Source organism: Nothoprocta perdicaria, unplaced genomic scaffold (assembly GCF_003342845.1).
Source record: "Nothoprocta perdicaria isolate Ctin4 unplaced genomic scaffold, notPer1 scaffold_30, whole genome shotgun sequence".
Taxonomy (NCBI): Eukaryota; Metazoa; Chordata; class Aves; order Tinamiformes; family Tinamidae; genus Nothoprocta; species Nothoprocta perdicaria.
Window position 1 is genome coordinate 2,940,024 of NW_020455533.1, and position 16,624 is coordinate 2,956,647.

Sequence of the window (16,624 nt, forward strand, 5' to 3'; positions counted from 1 at the left end):
AATCTTCAATTTCCTTTTGCCCTTCTTTTGACAAGAACATTTTGGACTGACCTTTTTTATTTTTCTTTAAGCAGACAAAAAAAAATCAAGTCAAAATCACTTCTTGCCATTGAAACACTGTTTAAACAAAGACAAAAATTATTCATGAAATGCAGATTAATCTATTTTCCAGTGTGCTCTAATGTTAGGAAGATCATTGACTTTTAGTTGGCCATCATAGTGTTTGTATTGTAAGGCTCTTTGTGAAGCCATGCAATTATATATTTGGGATTTTAATGCATGAATCATGTGCTCTGTGTGATAGGTTTACACACGTGCATACCAACAAACATGTACATGCATAGGCCGATCTATATGCAAATTGTCATGGACAATTCTTGGTCAATACTCTTGCCTTCATATGTGCTGTTTTGCCTATCTTAACCTGCATGATGCTGCTGTGAAAATGTATTACTTGTATTGGAAAACAGCAATTTCATTTCTGTCCTTGCATCAGCAAATTGTCAATTGCTCTGTTGTTCTCTGCATCTCCTTGTTCCCTTGACATACCGCTCTGCCTCATATTTCCACAGAACAGGGGAACAATATGGACTGAATATTTAAACAAATCCTATTTAGGAAGTGAAATAGCCATTAAAATATTTGCACAGCTTTGCTAACACATTATTTCAGTGATTTTAGTTTGAGTTGCAGTTTAAGCTGAGATGTAGCAGACTGAAAGCTTGTCCTTATCACAGAGGACTTCCATAGAGTGTCAGTCTAATTTAAGCACATGCTAAGGTGCTTTATGACAGTGAAATGATGTCTGTCCTTAAGTGCCTTGAAGCCCACAGAATTTCTCCCAGGAAAATGGGAAAGAATTTTTCTTCAGGTCTACTTTTTGGGAGGTTTTAGAGGGGAGAAAGGGGAGGTTAAAGAAAGCATGACCTAAGTTGAGTGTGTATGTATCAGGCTTTACTTTGACAATTTTCCATACAAATAAAAAGTAAGGAAATAGGCTTTTCATCTAGGTTCAAATTTACCTCTTTCTACTGTACAATAAGTATCTTTGCACTGCTTCAGCAAGTTTTTCTTTTCGTTTCTGTAACACATGCAAGAAACTTAAGCTTACATTTTTACATTTTCAGTTGAGCTTGCTGGAGATGGGAATGGATTTGGATAATAAAAATCTGTACAACAATGAAGTCCAGAAATTGAAAGTAGTAGTGATCCCTATAATCCAATAACATGTGTTTTAATATATTTTTACTTATTAGAATTGCAAAAAAGAGGAAATGTGGATGTAGCTAAGTGTGTGTAGAGCTTGAATTCAATAGCTATATTAATTTAACAGAAATTCATGCCCAAACCTGACTTGCAATAAAATGCAAGTTGTATCGTGACCAAGGGAAGCGATGAAGGCTGCTTTCCTACGAATGTTCACTTTCTGCAGTAACCCAGGTTATCCTACCCATATTTAATATCTCTTGCACTCTGTTGCCAGATGATCCCACAGTCCCCCCAGCACTGCTGGTGTTGCTTTCTAATTTTTGTAGCTTTGGGCTGGATATAAAAGAAATCTTGTCATGGAGCTCCAGCTATCCTGACTGGGTAGCAAATACACATGTGCAAAATGTAAATTCTTCTTACCTTTCTATCTTTGCAGGCATGAGTTCGTCTTTTTTCTTTATGTGGCTATAGTTCTCATGAAAATGTTGGGAATTTTGTATCTTGCAAATATTTTGTCCAGTTTAGTTGAAATTTGCCAATATGTTTGAAATGGATCAGAGAGGGCTTGCTGGAGAGATGGCATAGTCACCTAAAATGCTATTTTTTCAGGAGACCAGACTTCAAAAAACATATGTTTAGCGTTACAGCCTTTCCTCAACAGATTCTTTTCTACTTGGCAACTAAAGCGCTTAAATATTACTAATGAAGCAGTTTTTCTTGATGGGATTGGATTAATCGGGGGTATTCAAAGAGCAATATCAGCAGTGAGGAGGTCACTGATTATGTAAAGGAAAAACTAAAGATCTAAGAATTTTATCACCAACAAAAATTAATGAACAATGTAGAGCAGGCTCAAATTGTGTAATTTGTGTAAACAGGAAAACGTGATAAATCAACTTCATCCATTATTACTCCGCTGTTGGTCTTTCTAATGTGAATTTGCTAAGGGTCACTGCAACCTGAAAATTAATTTGAATTAATAGAATCTATTAGTATGTTTTTTTTTAAAAAGCATATAATGATATTAGTGAATTTAAACTTATTTTCCTCTGAGGATCTTAGAATAGTTATTATTAAATAAATGATCTCAAAGGAAAAAAAGCATGAAATCATGATCCACACAGTCAACAATAATTTATTAAAAAAAAAAAATTAGCTACTAATGAGAAATCCTGAGAACTAGGCAAAATGATTCCTTTAGGTTATGATTGATGAAGAACACTCTTTGTAAGAGTAGAAAATTGATTTTTTTCTTTTAAGATTTCACAAATTTTTCAGATAAAATGATGCAGCTCCAGTTAAGAACCACTTGATCAAGTTTTGAAGGTGTGAGCTGCTGCTGGACGCAAAGTCCTGTTCTTTATCTTGATGACTAGAAAATAACTTTGACCATGTTCTGTTATATAAAGAAATTTCACAGGGCAAGTTTTATCGGTGATTTTTTTTGGGGGGAGGGAGTGGATATATACAGTCATTCGTGCTGTTTAACACTGTAAAAAAATGATCTGTAAAGGGAGACAAACCGTGAGGTGATAAAATTTCCAGATCATACAAAAGAATTCATGAGAATGACAAGTTATGCAGAGATTAGAGTATTGTGGAGGGATTTACCAGTCCTGAATGGCAGAGTTTGTCGATAACTGCAGATTAAGCATATATAAAGCTCAGGAGAAATTTCGGGACTGCTGTAGATTGGTCTTTGAAAATGTCAGTTTAGTCCTTAACAGTGACCAGAGGAAAAATAGAAAGATGAATGTTGTGTTCCTGTCACGGTGCCTTAAAAAGAATGCAGTAGATTTAGAAAAGCTTCAGAGAAGGGCAGAGTAGATAATGGGAAGTAAGAAATGAAGAGATTAAATAGAGCAGGACTCTTCATGTTGGAAAAGGAGCAGCTGAAGATGGATGGTGTGGTGGGTTATTTGTGACTGGTCTTTGTGAACACAGAAACACAGAGTGAGAGGGTTGCCAAAGTGCCTCCCTTGCATTCCTGTGATCACCCAGGTCAGCGTGGGCTGGAACTTTTGTTCTGCAAAACACCACTTTTCTGTTGTGCAAATGCACCTGGAAAGCAGAGGGAGAGGGTAAGGCATCTGTGCATTATTTATCTTCGTATATTGATTTATTACAGAGGCATTCCGAGTTGCAGAAACACGTGGGCACTGTTGGAAATGAGCTGTTTCTGAAAGCAGCGAGATATGGGCCACAAAGGCCCACGTTTGTAGAGGTTCCTGGTGTCCCTCAGACCAAGGGTGTATCATCTCCAGTCAGGCAGTGGAGTCGACCAGGTTTTTCCAGTGACATGTGGGAGCGTTTGGGCATCTCCAGCTTTCCTGTAACATAGGTTTCCTCTAAATACCACAGTGTGCTAGCCAGGTTTTTGCTGGGATATGGCAGTGGGATGTGTCAAATTGTTAAATATTGATAAATCCCTATGTTTGTGGGTTGATTTTTAACTAGCAAATTTATGAAATGCACTGGGACTTTAAAAAGAAAGACTTGATCTACTTCTATTCTCTGGATTTTTTTTTTCTTGCCTTCAGGCAAATACTGGACAAAATTCAACATTTTATTATAGGACCTTGTGTATATTTGCCCTCCAGTTCTTTCCCCTAAAAGCAATTTTCTTATAACTTCAGAAATAGAATTCCTGTTCTTTGTATTATATGGTTTTTCCTTGAATGCTAATATTTTCATAGTTAATAGCGGGTGATGAGAGTCTAAAAAAAATAACTGTTGCATTAGTAGATTACGATTGAATTTTTTTATCTCTAGGCCTTGATATTGTGAAATATTATCTTTTCTGAAAGCATATTTGTTATGAAAAGCCATAAGCTGTGTATTGACGAACTAGGTTTCACAAAAGATCAAAAAACTCATTCGTATATGAGATAAAAGCAGAGATAAGTGACCAAGAAAAATGTTTTTGAAGCTGATGAAAGAGTTGAATTGTTTTTTTATGATGGTGTACGTGACTTCACTAACACCTGTTAGATTGCTTAGAAAGTTATTTTGTGAGAAGAATATAGTATAGATGGAATATTCCTTCTTTCAACCTAGAAATTTACATAAAGATCATCCTGTATTTTGATAATGTTTCTTGGAGCGTTTGTAGTTTAAAACTCTTTCCAGTATTGGTTGCTATCCAAACATCCAAAGGTTGCCATAAGTACTTTTTGAGCAAAAATCTTTTACTAAATCTTGGTGTGGTAAACTTTGCATTTTTTTTTTTGTTATAGTCTTTGCCAAGGTAGGCAAAGCTGGTCATGAGAATTGTAAAAATTCTACAATTTTGTATTAGGATTTTTTTTTTGTTATGTTACTATCATCTAGTAGTTTTGTTGTACTATAGTTTGAGAAAACCACAGAGATCTTAACTATAATAAGTTTATTAGAAAATTTAATAAGTAACAACGAAGATGTTTTGCATGAACTTCTAATGAAAGATATTATATAACAGTTTAAATACAAGTAAACCAATCACTCAACCAAATGAACCTTCTGTGTTTCATTAGAATCTCAATTTGTGCAAGAAGTGTGTGGTCTGGATTATGTATTATTTATTCTCAAACAGATGTCGATAAATCTTGTTTATAATCTTATAATTAATTGCTTGTTAGAGCTAAGAGCAAGCAGTTGTTTTCCCAACATCCTTAAAATCATTTCCATGGTTTTGGATGATTTCTTGAAAAGCCTGTTTTGAAATGTCTAGAGTTTTCTGTCAAAATTGATTGTTAATTAATTATTAATTAATTGTTAATTAATGCAGCTTAATGTTTCTTTGGCATTAGAGTGAGTCAGTTATAGCTGGGATATTTAGGAAACTCTTTGCTAAGTATTTTATTTTAACAGATAACAGGATGTTAAAAAGTAGCAATTTTATAATATTATATTTCCTGCTGGAAACTTGGGCACCTTCTATAGTCCCAAACCTCTAATAACCTGCGATATCTACTGCTACCTCTTTGTGCTTTATTTCTGTGGTAAACCATTTGATCGAACAGTACTGCAAGTTTTGATAGGAGCTTTGGATTAACACAGCAGAGGGAAGTAATGATTGGTATCGGCACCAGAGAATCAATGGAATTTAACTGGTATCTGTAAGTCCTTAGGTGTCTCCTGCTTCTCTTGCCAACTGCCATCGACTGAAGGGAAATGCTTGAAAGCCCATTAATGCTTGCATGCACGTGGATTAAAATATATCTCTCTATATTATGCCAATTTTGTGCACACATATTCACACATTTCTGCATACATGTATATGTTTCTGTGTCAACAGCAGAAGGGACAAAGCGAGATGTTTTCATTGGGAATGAAGGCAACTTTGGGCTTGCTGAGTCAGAAAATGTAGAGGCATTTTGTTAGGCAAAATTCAATCTTACAGTTCACCTTATGGTATTTCTAGAGAAGGTAATGGTAACATTTCATAAATGAATTATCAAAGTAACCCTGTCTATGGGATTTTAGCAGTTTTGCAGTAGCTTTCAAAAATACATTTTCAAAGGCTTTGTTTTACATTAGAACCAGTCAGATGTAGGAAGATAGTTACAGCTTTCTTTCAAATATATGGCAGGATTTATCTTTGTCATTTGCCACTTTTGTTGCACATTAGACCTCCAAACACAATTAAAATAGTGAGGGTCTAACAGACAAAAGTTATGGGAGAATTTCTGCTGATTCTAGTAACTTGAATCTGAGGATGGTTGAGGTGCACCATGTAACGTCAAATGGGCAGAGTTTGCTGAAACCAATTTTAAAATGTACTGCTTTAATAAAAGGAAGATAAAGGAAGACACAGAAGTAGGAAAACAACCTTATGGAATTCTCAGAGTTGTATGGTTTTTTAAACTTTTTATATACCTTCTACAACTTTTAAGACTTCCTTATTGTTTTCCTGTCTGTAAATGCAGTAGAAATAGCTCTTGTTTGCCTCTTTGTTGAAGCATTTAATTTCCTAACCAGTCAACTTAGAGATACCTGATAAGAACTGAGTGTCAGGAGCTTTTGTTGCCTATGCTAATTCAAGTCTCAGACAGGCAGTAGATATCTGCCTTTGAGAATTTGGATGGGAAGTTGGACCCAGCTATATGTGTATTTGTTCCTTACACTTACTGCTTCAATATTATTTTAGAGTTGTAATTTTTTCTTGTAGTCACTCAAGCTTACTTGTCTGCTTGTTGAAGTCTTTCAGGATTTGAGAATGTCCGTTTTCCAGACCTGTAATACAAGGACAGGTTATTTAGGTAAAGGTTTCGAGGGTATCTTGATTCCCAAAGAGTAACTCTACTGGCTTGTTGTTAAGCAGTTGTTCACAACAAATAGCTGTTTTGTTTGTTTGCGTAAATAAATAGTACAAGAGCCTGAGCCTTATCATTCTATTTGGCTACCATGCTGGGCAATGCACAGTATCCATCGTATATATTATTGCAGCTAAACTGTTGCATGACTCGAGAGATCCTTCAGCTTTTAAAAATTTAAACTTCAAGTTTAGAGTGGTATGTTATCCATTTTGAAAATGCTTAGTTTGGAAATCGTGTTTTTGTAGCTAATTTTATCTTGATTGATTGCATAATCCCCAGCAGGATTGCATGAAGAGTGCAATATAGATAAAGGTAGGACTTGCATTGTAGTGATCATAAAGTCACCTGAAAGCTTTTTCAGAGACTATTGTAAATAATTGTTCCTTCACTGAGATTTTTCCATGTTGGAATCAGTAGTCTGATACATTACATTTCTACTTCTAGCAGAACTAAAGCATTTAACCAGGTCACAATTGACCTTTTTAAACTGTGAAAGTGAAAATCTGAGATAGCAATAGGTTTTTTTTTTTTGATTGTAAAATGGATAATTTGTGATATATACTGTGAACCTGTCTTTGAGCAAAATGGGAGAAGGAAATGAGGAGGAGGAAAACACATTGTTTATTGACCTGAGGAATTAATTACCCTGGACATAATGTGCAGATGGTGCTAGGGAGACTGAAGGCACATCTCGTGGTGCTTTGTTAGTGAGGCTCTCCCTGGCAAAAACATTTATTTCACAATGTTAGTGCTGGGTATATTCAAAATATGAAGCTTTGTTAAAAGAGGTGAAGTCACCTATGGAACTACTAACAAAACTACTTTCCACTAGCATTTTACTGTTAAAAATAGACCAATAAGAAATGGCATCATTAAAACTCCTACCAGACCCCATCTGGAAAATAACAATTGAAGAAGGCTGGAGTGTCCTTTGAAAACATTTTGATATGAAGGTCCTGGAAAAGGAGATGCCAGCCAGATGCTGGTTCTGGCTCCCCAACCGTGGCGAGTGAGCTCCCTGCGAGGCTCTTGGAAGGACGTGTGATTTCAGCAGCTGCTGGTCCATTTGCTGGTGGAACATGATGCTCTTGGCTGTGTTTTGTGGAAGTCCCAGCCCCATGCAAGTGCTCTCTGGCTGAAAAATCGTACCTGCTTGCAACAAACTGGGTAACCCTCATGAGCAAAGAAACCCCAGTGCAATGCTAGGTGTCATTAAGAGCTCTCGTTAAGGCTGGCTGTGCAACGGTAACGATTTCACTCCACCGCTTTCCCCTTTGCTTGCTAAAGAGAATTCAGTGTGGGACGTTGCACAGTTGGTAGCATCTCTGGAAGAGAATGAGACACCAAGGTGAGGAAATGAAAAACAGCATGTGGGAAAAGAATGGAAATTGAAAAGCACAAAATAAAAGAGCCCAAAACCATCCTGAAAATGAAATATTTGTGCATCCACCTGTCCAGGGAGGAGGAGGAGGTCTGTAGTGGTAGGAACGGGTTGTTTCCTTAAGTGTGAGTAGGACTGTTGCTGTAATTACGTACATTATCAGCTCTCGTTGTAGATAGGTCAGGATGGAGTTGAGGAGTTTCTTTATGGTCAAAACGAGGAGAACAAATCTGACAACGCTTCCCTCTGCCACCCTTATGTTCGCTCCCCATTTTACCCCATTGTAGTTATATAAATGATCTTTTCTCCGTCTTTTCAGCATTGGAATGCATTATAAGGAAATGAAAAGCAGAGAGCACAAGGTATAACTTTTTGTTGGGGTGTTGAAGTTAGGAGTGTGCAGGTTGTTAACTTCAAGGGGCAAAGTCAGAAGACACCTATTCAACATTTGGTACTTTAAGGAAGCTTACTGCCCCAGGTTTCTGGTAAGTTTTCACTACTTGCCAGCTGTTCTGTGGTGACTACTAATCATTTTTAAGATGAAAGGGAGTTGTACCCAGTGGTAGGAATCTGCAGAGTTTAGAAAATGTAAACGAAAATCCTTTGTTTACATCATAAAGAACTGTGGAATATCGATGATAATAAAAGTATTAAGTACTTTATCAGATTAAAATGATTAAAGTTTTAAATGTCTGAGATATCCATCAAATATAGCTGCAGCCGTTCCTTGACAGAAGTGCCAGCATCTGCTGAGATGCAGAGCTGTGACCTCTAGATAAGTTTCTATACACAGAAAAATATTTATCTTCCTACTATGACCTTCCATGCACAAGACATGAGCCATGGATTTGTTTCCTAGGGAACTGGTGACTGAGAAAAATCTATAATTAGATCTGTGGGTTGCATGCTACAAATGGGAATTGGGTGCTAAGCAGGTCCTTAAAAGCATCTAGAAGTATTCCATTGACTTCATAAAAGGAAGCTTTTTTTTAAAAAAAAATGCTTTCATTATAGTACTTGCAAAAAAAAATCTTAAAATATTTTAAATGCTTTTGATAGAATATTTGATTTATCCTTATGTTTGTCTTATTTGACAAACGTAATATATGACAAAATACTGTCGAAAGTCATGATTTGGCAGGCTGTTAAAGCAAAACAGAATTAAACACCATGTTTCAATAAATTTCTTTAAACCAAATTTTAATTTTCAAGAGTAGTTTGAGTTGAGTTATCCTTGCAGGCTCCATTTTTCTCATTTTACTATTTCTGTTTGGTTCTTCAGGTTGGCTTTGCAGCCCCCATTTCTTATTCCACAATTCCAATTATTCCACCTGGCTGGAAGTTCCCTCTTAATTCAGATCTTGATTTCTTTGTTTGCTGCATGCACGCATGCAAAAATAACACTTGTAGCTCTGTCCCACGGGCCGGAATTGTAGCTGCAAGGAGAGGAAGCAACTCTAGCTTTTCTTATATTCCCTAGACCTTCTCAGCAGAGTTTTGGTCTGGGCAAGGTGCAGGGTCTTGTAGGGTTGCTTCCAGTCCATTGCGGGATCACGGATCCATAGGGATAATGCAGAGATGGCCTGAAGTCAAAAATGAAGACGTTGGTCTTGAGGGAGAAAATAGTTCTGTGAAATACCTGGAAAACAACACTGTAAACACATTCTATTTTTTTTTCATCCACTCCTTGTAAAATTGGAATTCCATGTGTGGTGGCTGTGTAGCATGTGTTTTATGCCATGTCCTTGCAACTAGAAAACCATAAAATACTGTCTCTGCAATTTTTGCCTATTTAGGTCACAATTAGAGGTTTGTAATGAAAAACCTCCATAAATCCCCCCAAAATCTTTTTATTTTTTAAAGAGTATCCTTTGAGATTTTCTTCATTTATTATTAATTGTGAATCGGAGTCAGGTTTTTCCTAATGATTAATTTAGTGCTGGAGCTACTCCAGCTGGCCTTCGCTCAAAAAATGGTGGTTCTCAAATTGATTCAGCTGACAGGGTGGCTGTGAGCTGGTAACTTAAGCAGCAATCAAATCGTGTTGATTAAATGGCTATTGAAAGGCCTAATCGGCCAGTGAAAGATACAGACCTTCTATGACCAAAAAAAAAAAAAAAAAAAAATTAGTTCTAAGTGCTTTTCCTTTGGCATTACAAAAGCCATTGTTTATAATTTTTGTGTTGTTAATGTAAGGACATGGTTGGGTACCGATGCACGAGTCTGCTGATGCATATCTAAAATCAGCTCTTTCTTAAGGAAAAAGAGTAGTGAAAATTATTTCTAATGAATCTTCTTGCTGTTTATAAATCAAGAGCTAAACCAAGTTGAAAGATTACCTGCTGAAAAGGCTAATGTGCATCTTTGTGCATTCATACAATTGCTCTGTGGGAAGAAAGGCTTGCTTCTGGCAAGGGGCACACCTGTGTGTCACGCTAAAAAAATTGCTCTGAAGGTTTTAGACGTCTACGCAGATGCTGAAGGCCATTATGGTAGACTCTACTGTTGGCTCAACTTCAAATCTGTTATTTGGGTTGATCTAAAAATACTGGGATACTTTTCTGGGTATTTTATTAGCCTTGTTAAAATTCAGGTTTACTTTTCTTCCTTTCTTTAGCATAGCTTTGTATTTGCAGCACACTAATGAAACAGAAGTTGGTGTAATAACCCCTAAACCAAGCACAGGCCTGGCTCGCAAGATTCTTAACCCTGCTGTCTGCATTTCAAACATTGCAAGTTTTATTACCTTCCTTTATCTTAAATTACCAAGCTGATACCTGATAAGATTATTTCTAGTGTTTTGTTTTCAACCCCCAATCAGTGCAGTATACAACTGTAAAATTGTCCTTTAAGTAGATGCATTAAATTTCACAAATTTCACCTTCCGGAAAGGTCTTCATGGCAAAGCCCTTAAGATACAATAAAAAATAAAAAAAGGGACAAACATCAGTTTGGGAATATGCGTGCATTACTTTTTATTTTCACAATTTATTTTACTTTTAACTTCTTTCATGCCCACGGTATATTTGAGACTGCTAGTTACAAAAGCTTCCATGTTCAAGGTGTTTATAAAACTCAGTCCTTGAGAAGGAATACATGGTTATGGGAAAGTCTTGGGCTTCTTCCAATGTTCAGACGTGCACTGTTGTGAGGATAATATGTATGTTCTTGCTTGAGGAACCTTTGTCTGTAATTTGGGGATTTCTATAGTCCACAATGGAGTCCAAGAGAAGCAACATAAAGAATGCAAATATGAAATAATGGCTCATCTTGTAATAAGAGTTCTGCCCAGTAGATGCTGCCTTGTTGAAGTGTTCTTTACAGCATGAACAAGAGAATGCTTTCCAGTTGAGTTTCTGACAGTTAAAAATGACCCTAGCGGCTGTGACATTGAATAGAGGCAAAGGATCTGATCAAATTTGAACAGGAAATAGATTTAAAAGTTAAAATAACTGAATTACAGTTTTCTTTGCTGAGTTAAATCATTTGTATTATGTACGTACGTACATTTTTCTTTTTTTTTTTTCTGGAAAAAAAAATATGTTATTAGGATTTTCAACAACGTGAAGTGAAATGTTTGTCATGGGTGACACAGAAGCAATAGCCACTGTAAAAAGTGAATTTTTCTCCAGTTCACTTTGCCCTGGCTTTGACTATTTCTCTTTACCTTGGCTGTCAAAGGAGGTTGGGTTGCAGTGTTGTATATTCCTATTGCTGCTCAGATTTCCCTTTTCATTTTGTGCCTGTGGTTTCCAGAGTGCTGCTCTGCTGCAAACTCATATATTAGAATTTGAGTGATTGACTGGCTGGTTTAAGCTTTGGAGTTAAAGCATATACTCTAGGAGATTTATAAAGCTTTGGAAATCCTGCCTCATAAGGAGGCTGGAGATTGAAAACTGATCTGGAACCATGTTGAAATTTAGGGTTGTGAGATTGCCTGCTTTATTCTATTGCATAAGCATCTTGGATGGCTGAAGGTTTATTCTGTTGTTTCCTTGAGTTTTGCAAATACTGTTCATACACATACTCCCCTGACTTGTATTTGGGGGACTTACGGGCACTTACCCAGGTGCATGGCAGTCAATTCTTTTTCAAGTTAGACAATCGAGAAGGCTAGTTAGAATATAGCTTCTTGCATAATTAACTGTTACTTAGAATATATATTTTCAAATAAATATGTATGCTTTATACCTAGTTATCATGCAAAAAGGGAATGGTTTTATGGAGGGTCTTCACTTTATAATATCTATTACAATTAGCTGTTTGAATAAATCACTTGGACGTTCTCAAGCATCAGCTGTATGCTGAATGAACTCTTCAGGAAAACCTACTACAGATGGAAGTCTAAGGTCAATTTAAACCAGTCTCCCATTGCCAAAGAGCAGAATTTGGTTTGTATGATAAACTAGCTGCCTAGTGGTTGATAAATAGGTGTAATGAAACTCAGTAATTATAATCCATTATGTAAAAGCAAATGATGGAAACAGCTCTCTAACTAGAGTTAGAAAAAAAAATCAAAATTTCCCACCTAAAGGTTTCCCAGGGATAGAGCATACCTGGAATTCCTGGCCTGAAAGCACCCCACAAACTCTTCAGGGGGTTGGGACCGAGCATACCTAACCTGCCTAATGTGGGATTATTTTTCTAATTAAAAATTGACACTAACATGATGCATCTCTGGTTCAGACAGTGTCAGACTGATGGAAGTGACCTAGGCACGCTTGTCTTTGCCAGCGAGGCCGGCCAGGACTGGTGCTGTTACGGGCAGATTTGCTGCACTTGCATCACTGTAAGGTCCCTCTCTGGGGTAGCATCCTTTTTTGTACTGCTATCTATTTCTCTTCTTCTCTTGAGAAGGCTCTGATTTACGTTCTGATAAACCCGTAACAACAGAGGGATCCCAGTGCTGGAATGAGTTTAGCTGGAAGGGATGCACTATGTCAGCTGAAGAATAGCGCTTGGTAAATACGTCTTGGCCGCGGCTCGGCAGAAGGCAGATCCTGTCAGCTAATCAGCATTCTGGTTCCTACAAAGTGTCTTTCAGTACAGCAGAATCATTCTTTTTTTATTATTTTTGGATGGAAAAAAAAAAGGAAAATATAAAGAAAAGGAAATGGTTTGTCTAGGGTGCTATCTGCGTGTTTCTGACAAGCTCAGTATGACTCATTTCTCAGTTTTTGATGCATTTATCTTCCAGTGCACCTTTGACTTGGGAAAGTGTTGTTAGCTCCTCTTGAAGTAAGTGAATTATGTCTAAGGCTATGTCTGTTTGTTCCTGTGAGTCCTGGGTGAGGGAATAGCCTTCACAAGTATATGCTATTGTGGGATGCTCAGTGTGCATCTCCATTCCTTCTATCCTACCTGCCCTTGCAATATCAAGACTCTTCTAAATCATTATGCCGCTGCAAGGAGAAAATATAATACATGGAGTCTGTGAGGCCACGTGAGGTATGCCTGTCCTAGCCGTATTCTTAGTACGTAGATGGTTGAGCCTGTCCTCAGGGGCAGAAGTTATCCTTGGAGGATCATTTCTGAGATTTCCCCAAGGTCACCACAAGCCTATGATGGGCACATTCACATCCGAAGAGTGTGGAGCCCCTGGATGCTTAGGCATGTGTGTGTCTGGACTGCAGCACAGATGTAGTGAGAATTCAAAATGCTTGAAGATATATTGCCATGCAGGTTCTGATTTGTGAAATACGACTGTAGCAGACAAGTTGCTGCTTTAGGAATGTAAATAGGACATCAGAAATTAAACATTTTAGAAGAAATCTGTCTTTTTGTTCCAGCCTGTAAATCATCAGTGTGTAATACACTGTAACCTCCGCATTTTTCATATGAACAGAACTGCTTTAGTTATCAGCCTAATAGTCTTGCCAGAGGAGATGTCAGACAATCCTCCTGTTCGTTCGTTCTTGTTCTTGCTGAAGCACCAAACCATATGGCAAATTAAGCCTGATTTTTATTAAAATTTTCATTGTACTTAGTTTAGTGCGAACTGGGAAATGCACTTTCTTTGAACTACGCAGCCATTATATAAGCATCTTAATTAGGAGATGTTAATGTTCTTGCTCAATTTCTGACGTTCCTGGGGGGTGTGTAGCTCCCTCTTGTGGCTAATTAAGCATTAAGAAAAAAAATGGATTTTTTTTTGAAAATTGCTTCTTGTGCCGCTGCTGTTGCTCTTGAGCAGATGATGGTGGTAGCACCGCTAATCTGAGCTTCTTATGGCTTCATGGAGCATCAGTCTCTGTGCATCACCAGATGCTGCAACGCTGCTCATCTCCCGTTTGCTCTTCTCCGTGCCTTGCTCCTAGGAGTTTCCTGCATGGCTCAGCGAGGAGCTTCTTGAAAGGCAGCAGGACAGAGGAGAGATTTTTCCCCCTCTCCTTGCCCCACATTTAAATGGAGATAGGTCATGAATTTCCTTCTTTCTGCAGAAGTAGATAGGAGGGAAGGGTTGGCATGTCCTCCCTTGCATGGCGAATATAGTCTCTTCTCAAAGCTTTAAGTATGTAACATGGACCATCTGGTCATTCAGAAAAACACTGCTTCCTCATTAAATCTCATTTTCTCATTAGATCCGTTAGTCCTATATTCTGTGCCCCCGCTTTTCTATCTAGTGTGAAGTATGACCTGTTTATAATGATCTGAGATTTGTCTAATGAACTACAGAATATTGATACAGCCCATGATTTCTATGTTTTTTTTTTTTTTTTTAATTTATATAATTAGGGCTTTTGGCCTTTACTGAGTCTTAATTTGCCATTTTTTTTTTAAATTTATATAATTAGGGCTTTTGGCCTTTACTGAGTCTTAATTTGCCATTTTTTTTTTAAATTTATATAATTAGGGCTTTTGGCCTTTACTGAGTCTTAATTTGCTGTAAGTGTTTGGAAAATATTTGTCTGCCATGGTGGAAAGGGCTCTTCTGTAGACGTCTCGATAGTTTTTGTGCAGGCCTGTAGCTGAGATAGCTGCCTTTCAGACCCCCGCTCTTGTATTGGACGGGGAGGTGCACTTACCTTGTAATAAATCTCAGAAATGAGGGCAGAGGAAGAGCAATTCATCTTTTTCCTGAAAAAGTGAGCAATAGTAATGGCATTGTAAAATGGAAAACAAAGCCTTATGTTAAGAAAAAAACCCTACTTTTAGGCTTGACATAAAAATATCAGAGACTGGTCCCAAACTGAATAGACTGTCAGGGAGCTTTCTGGGAGCAGCCTGGAAGTTTTGGCTTCATCAGAAAACCCCAAGTTGCAAAGTTAGTTTGCCCCTTTCCTCCTCCAGTGTTGTCTACTTCTTTGTTTTGTTGTGACATCCTCAAAAATATGTGAGGAGAAAACCACATCCAGTAGTTTTTCTGATTAGGAGGAAAGAGGGGAAAAAAAAAAGGTGAAATAGTTTCTTTCTTTGAAATTTCTTCCTTCCCCCCCAAGGGTTTGGGAATTGAAACTTTATCTCTGAAAATGCTGATTTCTTATTTCGTATCTTGTGGCAATTTTTTCTCAATTAAAATAAAGGAATAATGATTATGGAGTTTAGTCAAAATCTCACTGCCCAGTAATCTGCAAACCAGCTTTGCTGAACCCACAGCAATAGGGCAGCAAACATATTTCCTTGGGGACATTATTAAACTCTCTGCATATTTATTATGGCAGAATGGGAGCGGGTCTAGTTTTCTAATATCTCTTTTTTTCTTTCCTCTTCCTGAGCTGTGATTCAAACCAGCATATAAATATTTGACTTAATGTTTCTGTGGAAACATTAACAATATAAAATTGATAGGAACAAAAGAACATGAAACGGCAGCGAGGAGGAATGGCTTGGCAAGGTTGTCAGCCTTAAAGGGCAAGATTAATTTATAATCCTGCAAGATTCAGGGGTACAAAAACAAATTTGCAAGGCATGTAGCTTGTAGCAAACATTGTGCAGCGCTGGAAGTTTACAGATGCTACTGCTATTAACATGAAGCAGCCTTGAAATTGGATTTTTAGGGATTTTTTCTTTGTTTATTTTTCCATATGGGGTAACAAGTTGCAATGTTAAGGAGGAATTTCCATGCGCGCACACGCATGGAAAGAGAAGGAAGTCCAACTGTGTGACTAAGCTGAGTTCTGAGCACCATACCCACATATTTTTAGGAGGAGTTTTTTCCTTGCTTTAAAACCCTGGGAAAGAAGGGTATAGAATGGAAAGGAGAGGAACACACCCAAAAGTACTCTCTAAAACAGTTTTAAAATGAATAATGAAAATGACTGACTAGTTGGAAAATAATGCATGAGGGCTATCTGATATTAAAAGTATTGTTAAGGTGGTTGCGAAATAAGTATGTTTAATGTGTTTAATGCCATTCACTGGAAAGCCTTTTTATTTTTTTAACTTCTTTTTTAATGTTTGTAGTATTTATTTCTAGATGTTTTATCCATTTACTTGAAAAAAAAATAGAAGAAATAGAATTAAATGTCAAATTCTAGACATGGAGCAGGTACAGTAACCATCCAATAATAGAAACTTTAAACTCTGGAATGGAAGACAGCCAAGATAAGACAGCAACTGGCTTTAGACACGGCTTGGTCCTCCAAATTTTGCAGGATTGAACACAGAAATAGCCCAGTGTTTTCAGAATGATCAAAAGCACCTCTTATTGTTCCATATTGCAGGAGGGGAATATACCTCAGCATGAGGGAAATAATTAAAACTACCCGTTGGCTTCATAATATTTTGATATTTTTGT

At 37.2% G+C, this 16,624-nt stretch overlaps 1 protein-coding gene across 3 annotated transcripts in view; it reads left to right on the top strand.

Annotated features, from left to right (window-relative positions):
* Positions 1 to 16,624, top strand: part of CDH13 (cadherin 13) — a 377,876-nt gene that overhangs the window by 159,736 nt on the left and 201,516 nt on the right. The window lies entirely within an intron of this gene.